The 6,743-nt window shown below is 45.3% G+C and overlaps 1 protein-coding gene across 3 annotated transcripts in view; it reads left to right on the forward strand.

Annotated features, from left to right (window-relative positions):
• LNX2 (ligand of numb-protein X 2) overlaps nucleotides 1–6,743 on the forward strand; it is a 54,660-nt gene that overhangs the window by 2,655 nt on the left and 45,262 nt on the right. The window contains exon 1 of one of the 3 annotated variants that reach the window (XM_023530696.1): nucleotides 693–932. The exons of 1 other annotated variant lie outside the window; for it this stretch is intronic. The gene's annotated coding sequence lies outside the window, so the exon portion shown is untranslated. Of the gene's footprint in view, nucleotides 1–692; nucleotides 933–6,743 lie in introns of those variants that run through there. One more of the 3 variants, XM_011360204.2, reaches the window with a different exon arrangement.

Consider the following 6,743-nt stretch of genomic DNA (forward strand, 5'->3'; position numbering starts at 1 on the left):
ACATCACTCGCTTTGCAAAGCTTTGTGCCATGTTTGAGGCGAAGGATTTTTTTTTTTTTTTTCACTTACCTGTAATGTTTCTTCTGATATTTCAGTTTACATCTCAGGCTGTCAGTCAAGACGTCCGGATCTGCCAGGAGCTGCAGTGCACTCATCCTGGGCTTAACCGTGCAGATGAGTCTTTTTAAATCATAGGAACCAGAAAGAAAGTTGCGTGAAAAGCAGTGACGGACACTGTTTTGTTTTATGGGAACTGCCTTCACTGTAAGAATTTCCCATTCTTGCAGGCAGTAGTACTTATTTGTAAATTGGCCTTCGTCCCAGGATAGATTTGGGTTGTCTTTTTTTTTTTTCCCTTGAGTGTACTGCGAGGCGGCATTGGCGAAGCTGGATCTCAGTAGATCAATTTTATTTACTTTAGTAGATTTGATTCCCATCTCCACGCCCCTTTGGAAAGTGGACTTTGCTCTCGTTACCTTTTTGGCCCGTCAAAGCTTTGTTGAGCCATAAATAACAAAGTTTTTCCTTTTTAGTTTGTCCAAGTGACACATGTGAGTTTTCCCATAGGGGTAAAATGGAGGTCAGCTCGGAACCGAAGCAGAATAACACTGCTTTTTATCGGACCCCCCTGGGTGTCCACATTCCTAATTCTGCGTCTTGTTCCTCTCCCTTCCTCATCAGGTTGGACGTTTTTCATTATTTATTCATCCGGCAAGTGGTTGAGAGCCTGCTTCATGCCACGCATGGGTGGCAGGAGTCAGCTCTTGCCCTAAGTTGTCACAGTCTCATTTGGAAGCAGACAATGCCTCTGTTCCACCGGCTTACCTGAAAGCAACCGGAACAGAGTGCTTCAGGAACTTAAGAGAGAGAACAGTTCTGCCCGGAGCCTCACACCAGCACTGGCTCTTAATGGCGGTGTGGGATTTTGCCAGGTACATTCTGAGCGGAGGTACTGCCGCGTAGCCTGGTCGCGTTATGAGATCTGCAAAGTTCCTCTGGCTGAGGCTCACCGAGTCTCGGGTTGGCAGAGTAGTCAGGGGCTGCTGTATGGTTCACTTCAGATCACTTAGCACTTTGCCTTGCTTACAGCAGGCACTCAAATATGTATTGAACCGACCTGAACAGAAACAAGGAGGATTTGGTAATGCCAGATTAAGAAAATTGGGCTTTATTCAGCCAGCGATACAGAGCTGCTGATTTTCATCGGGAGAACATCACGATAACATTTGCTTTCCACAGAGATATCTGCAGCAGTCTGGAGATGGTGGGGGTCCAGATGGGAGGTAGGGAGACAAAGCAGGAGCTGTTATCCCCTAGGCGTTAGGCGCTCAGGGCTTCTCGAGTCACACAGTCTGGGTTTGAATCCGGCTCTTCACTCACTGTGTAACCTGTTTTTTTCCCTTCGGTTCTTCATTTCATAGCGTTTGGGGGATAAAACTTGGAAAAGTATGTACATAGAATGGTGCTTGGCACATAGGGACTTGGTCCTCGTTATTCTGTGTGAAGGCAGCGGAGGTAGAAACGATGTGGCATTTAGGAAGTCCCATTGGTTGGACTAGGTTAAGTGACCAGGTGTGATTCACGAGGGAGGGATGATTCCTCGGTCCTTTGACTGGAGTGTGCTGGTTAAGCTAGCTGTGAAGTCAGAACAGGGGTTGAATTCCGTCGCTCAATTTAGAATTGCTATCCTGACTGGCTCTAGTTTAGAAAATGACCATCGTACCTGTCTGGTAGGGTTTGAGGATCACATGAAACTATGCATGTAATGCCTAGCACGTTACAAGTGCTCAATAAATATTAGTTGTTCCTTTAGCGGAGGCGACATTCACGAGCTAATGGGACGTTAGGAGATATGAGAGCGGCAATTAAAAACAGTCGATGGGACGAGTGGCAAGGGAGATCATTAGCTTTGGACCAACCCAGCGAGATGCTAACGGGCGATCGATGAAATCGTTGGACAGATGTGTCCAACAGGAGTTAGGAAAGAGTGGAAGGAACGAAGACAGCTCGCCTAGAGCCTCTGCGGGTGTGGGAAAGTTGACGGAAGATTTGGGGAAAAGAGAGGGAGAGGAGAGAGGAGGGGTGTACGCAGTAGCAGTGCCAGGAATGCTGACGTTGAATGTCAGGCAGCTCTGTCTGTAAAATGCATTTTGGCCACCACCACAGGGGAGTCCAGGCTCACACGACGGGGTGGGTCGGTTCCCTGCCCTTCTCCCTCTCCTTTTCTCTCCTTTCTGATTGCTCCCCCCGCCCCCACCCCGCCATCCAGATCTTTTTTTATCTTATTACGCAGAGCCATTTAACTTTTCCCCACTTGTGGGGCTAAAGTTGACTCCAGGCCCGTCTTCTGTATCAGAATCCAACAAGAATCAAAGGTCTCATTTCATAGGTTCCACTCTACTTAGGAAGCAGTGTTGGTTGAAAAAATGTATGTATGTATATGTTTTTATATATGTGTATAGTCTACATTTAAAATATATATGTATATGTATGTAGTTCTACATTTAAAATATATATGTATATGTATGTACATGTGTGTGTACATACATATATATACATACACACATATATATCTTGCATGTAGAATTACAGTTGTAGGAGACTCGGCCAGGCCTCAAATGACCCTGATACAGGCCTGGCAGATTTATAAAATAAATCCTTTTAACTTTCCTCTCATATATCTCTTTTCCTCAGAAAGTACAAAACGGTAGAAAAATCTTTGGTTATGTAAGTTTTGGGCTGGCTGGAGTTAGAAGAAATGGCCATTTTGTATATTAGCCTAATGAGAAGTTATTAAGAGGACTTTTTTAAAAGACAAATGTATGTCAATATAATGATATACATTATAATAATGATTTGTCACTCACTTAGGATGCTTTTAAAGAGGCTCTCAGATGTATTGGAGGAGTCACATCTGTTTCTCTCACTGAAGAATCCCCAAGTACTTAGAACCATAAATATCAAGATACACACGAATGAATGAATTGGACCCGTTGGCTTTGATCTATCTTGGCCCATAGACTTCTTCAGATCTTTGGAACGGTTATTGGTCAGAGGGAAGATGAAAGAATTGAGCCAACAAGGAAGCATAAAGTGCTTAACGTACCTACAGGAAGATGTAGGACCTGTAGCAGAATGTATGGCCACTGTGATTCAGTGATTTCCATGCCAGCTGCTGTAATTACTTGCATGATTCCCTCCTTTTTCACCCTTCAGTGTGACACCTGTAGGGTGTGGTAGGGAGGAACAGACTTGTATAGGGATGCTGCCTTGTGCAGAGTTAACCTGACTGTTGTCATCATAACTTTGTCCTCACTTGATTATTAGCAAAAGTCCAGAGCAGAGTCTCTGAAGTCTTGATAAGAGAAGCTGAAAACAAAGGAGCAAGCGTGTTGCGGGCAGGGAGGGTTTAAGCATATTTTATACCTTTATCTTCCGAGGCTCAAGATTTAGGGCTCTTCTGACAGTGAGAAGCCCTCAGTGGAGAAGTTATGTGGGGGAAAAATGATTTTTTTCTTAAAATGAGATTGGGCAGGAGAAATGAGGAATAGAAACAAATGCAAAAAATAGGGAACAAATAGATAAAAACGTAATTACATACAACATACATACACGTAGTCTACAGTATATATATTATACATACTCTGAACAATCATGTATCCACTTAAAAGCATGCCACTTTAATGTGTAAGACATGAGGTTTTAATTTTTCTCTATCAAAGGCATAATCTTAGAGTTCTTTTAAATAACAAGTCGCCCTAAAGTATGTCATGGGGCCACTGCAAAAATGTTTACAACCAAGTCGTGAGGACGTTATGCCTTACGTAAAGTAAGGCGTACCTGGCTGTGGTACAGCCTCCACGGGCTCTGCTGGCCATGACCGTTTCACAGATAAAAGGAAAGTAAGTCTGGGAACTATTCCCATCCCTTCCTCACCCCCGCCACCCCGCACTGGGATGTTGACTACCAGTCTTAAAAATTAATCCTTCATCGGAATTCTTAATACCGTTCAGTGAGACTGCATAAACAATTATTGAACAAATCAATCGGAGGCCTTCTCTTATACCTTACTTATTTCATTATTTTGTTGTGACCGTTGCCACTCTTTTGATTATACTGTTTGAACTTTGACTTTCAACTTACTTAGATTCAGCCGGTACCTAAGCATCCGGGCTGTGATCGGCACCGGGCTATGGGAAGAAGATTGTCTCTGCCTGTGTGGGACTGAAAATCGTAAAAGACGTTCGGTCATGGATCATTTGCTGCGGGGGAGACTGATACCCTTGACTTCCAGTATTTCCGGTACCCCCCCAGTACCCTCTCAAGTCCAGTGGCCTTCACTTCCACGGCAGCTTAACATCCCCCCAAATTTCCCAGTCGAAATCTGAAACGTGTGTGCCCTGGCCTCTGACCACAGGCCCCTGTCCTGCCAGCGACCTCCCACCCACACTTTAAGTCACGACGCCCTTCTTCTTGGCAGAGGCATCTTGCCGACCCTTTTATTCCGTCCTACCTCCCGTTGTCCCCTGTTGCATTAACAGGTATCAGCCTCGGGGTCTCCGCTGTCCAGTTTGGCATCCATCGTTGCGCACTCCCTCTGGCCCCTTCTCCCGAACTGGTTTCGACGTGCCGGCCAGGAGCACCCCCAGTGAGCCCCGCTGCTCTCCCTGCCTGGCCGGGCCCCCAGTGCGGGCAGTGGTCTCTCCAGCAGCCTCCCCCAGCTCCCGTCAGCTCGTAAATGTTTCTTGGGCATCTGCCGAGTGCTGTGGCGCTGAGCTCAGGACGCTGGAGAGGCATCCGTGGGATAATAGCACACGTGGTTTCGCGGCAGGCTTAGTGCTTCGGAGCCGTGATGTGGGCTGTGTCGTCCAGTCCTAGTCGCCGGCACTTGTGGCCGTTGGAATGGCCAGTCCGAATCGACATGTGCCGTTAAGTGTCAAGTGCACACCAGATCGTGAAGACTTAGTACCCCCGAAAGGTAAAATACCTCATTAACAATTTTTATATTGATTAAGTGTTGAAATGAAAATGTTCTGGCTATACTGGGTTAAATAAAGTATTAAAAATCATTCACTTGTTGCCTTTTATTCTTTAAGGCCACTAGATCATTAAAGGGACACGTGGCTTCCATCCTACGTCTGTTGGACAGCGCTGGCACAGGCCATTGTCTGGGGAAACTGGGAAGGGAACTAACCTTGTCTCTGGGGAGCCTTTCCCTGAGGAAGTCCTCACAAGTAAACCCCCCTCAGAGGAAGCAGCCAGACAGAGATGGGCAGCACTTTGAGGGAGGGTGACGTAGGCCAGGGTCGAGGTCAGGGAGATAGTCGGGGCCAGATCAAGTAGCCTCGTTGGCCCCAAAAAGGATTTTGTTCTTCGTCGCTCATGGGTTATTCCAAACCTTCATCCTTTACAGACCATTTTATCCAACCCCCACATCTTCTGCAGTCTGTAGATAATCTGGTCACTTCCTAATGGTCGGGTTCGGTTTCTCAGATTTCTCTCCCTCCCCTCCTCGACTCCTCCATCAGCCTCAGATCCGGTGAAGGCTGACTTTCCCACATGTAGCCCCGATCTCATCCTTCAGAATCTCAGGAGAGGCTTCGTTAATGAACTTCCTTCCTTTCTCGCCGCTGGCTTTCACACCAGCCTCTAAATGTGCTCTACTCTTAAAGCTTATACAGCAAAGCTTCACTGACCCCATAACAGTATTTTTAAATTTAGTATTTTATTTAAAGCAATATACTCAAAAAATGTGTTGCTATCTAGTCAATATAAAATTAATAAGATGTTTGACACTTTTCGTATGAAGTGTTTGAAATCTGGTTATATTTTATGCTTACAGCCTATCAGTGCAGATGCTAAAGTTTCAGTGGTTAACGTAAAAGGAATCTTAGCAAAATAATAATTTAGCAGAAAACTCTTTATGCTGCTTCTGTTTTTTTTCTTGTAGTTAAAACATAAAATGTACCATCTTAACCCTTTTTAAATGTACAGTTCGATAGCGTTAAGTATATTCACATCGTGCAACAGATGTCCAGAACCTTTTCATCCTGCAGAACTGAAACTCAGTTTCCATTAAACAACAGCTCCCCGTTTCTTCCTCCCCTGGGCCCCTGGCAACCAGCACTCTACTTTCTGTTTCTATGGATTCGATTACTGTAGATGCCTCACAGAAGCGTGAAATCATACAGTATGTGTCTTCCGTGACTGACTTATTTCACTTCACATGATGGTCTCAGGGCGCATCCGTGTTGGAGCACGTGACGGGATTTCTTTTTAAGGCTGAATAGTATTCCGCCGTGCGTCTGTACCGCATTTCGTTTATCCGCTCATCCCTCTATGAATGTTCGGGCTATTTTTGCCTCTCGGCTATTGTAAACAGTACTGCAGTGAACAGGGGTGCGCAAATCACTTTGGGACCCTGCTTTTAATTCTTTCGATGATATACCCAGAAGTGAGATTGCTGAGTCATATGGCGTTCTGTTTCTAATTCCCTGAGAACACCCATACTGTTCCCCACGGCGGCTGCACTATTTCACCGTCTCACGAGCAGTACACGGGTTCCGATTTCTCCAGTTCACCAGCACTTGTTATTTCCTTTCTTTTTGTCGACAGTAGCCATCCTAACGGGTATGCAGTAATATCACCCTGTGGTTTTGATTTGCATTTCTCTAATGATTCATGATCTTGAGCATCTTCTCATTATGCTTGTCGGCCATTTGCATATCATCTTTGGACTATGT

The sequence above is a fragment of the Pteropus vampyrus genome, unplaced genomic scaffold (genome assembly GCF_000151845.1).
Source record: "Pteropus vampyrus isolate Shadow unplaced genomic scaffold, Pvam_2.0 Scaffold52, whole genome shotgun sequence".
Classification (NCBI taxonomy): Eukaryota; Metazoa; Chordata; class Mammalia; order Chiroptera; family Pteropodidae; genus Pteropus; species Pteropus vampyrus.